This window comes from Penaeus monodon, chromosome 22 (genome assembly GCF_015228065.2).
Source record: "Penaeus monodon isolate SGIC_2016 chromosome 22, NSTDA_Pmon_1, whole genome shotgun sequence".
NCBI lineage: Eukaryota > Metazoa > Arthropoda > Malacostraca > Decapoda > Penaeidae > Penaeus > Penaeus monodon.
In genome coordinates, this window is record NC_051407.1 from 2207353 (window position 1) to 2207846 (window position 494).

The window sequence follows — 494 nt, forward strand, 5'->3', positions numbered from 1 at the left end:
CGTCAACATAACGAACCTTGCTATATAGACGACCCGTGGTTTTTCTCCATTATTATTATTTTTTAACCAAAAGGCTTCATGATTAGAACGACCTATAGTGCGCTCGACATTTTACTGCTCCGAAAACACTTGTTCGAACAGATGTTTCTTGTACCGTGCCGTTCTTATCTCCTCTCTTATCTGCAAACTTGAATACATACACATTTTTATACCTTTATTTTCACTCAACCTATTTTTATCCTCTAGTCGAGACTCGGTCTCCGCTCTGTATAAATGTGCGCCAGGCGACAGTGCCAATACTTGGGTCTGAAGGAGGAGGCCGCGGCTGGAGGTGTCACGTCGAGGGGGATGTTCGGAACGTGAGAGAAGTGAGTGGACTGTTCATGTCTTGCTGTGTGTCTTTCCCCTCGTCTGTCTTGATTTGCTCCTCGAGTTGTTTATGTTTTTATTTTATTTGTTTGTTTTATTTGCTTATTTGTTGTTTAATGGTCTGT

General features: G+C 41.9%; 1 long non-coding RNA gene across 1 annotated transcript in view; it reads left to right on the top strand.

Moving 5' to 3' along the window:
- Positions 1–261: 261 nt before the first annotated feature.
- LOC119586821 overlaps positions 262–494 on the top strand; it is a 10966-nt gene continuing 10733 nt past the window's right edge. Inside the window, exon 1 of the long non-coding RNA XR_005229970.1 lies at positions 262–368. This is a non-coding gene — a long non-coding RNA (uncharacterized LOC119586821). The remainder of the gene's footprint in view (positions 369–494) is intronic.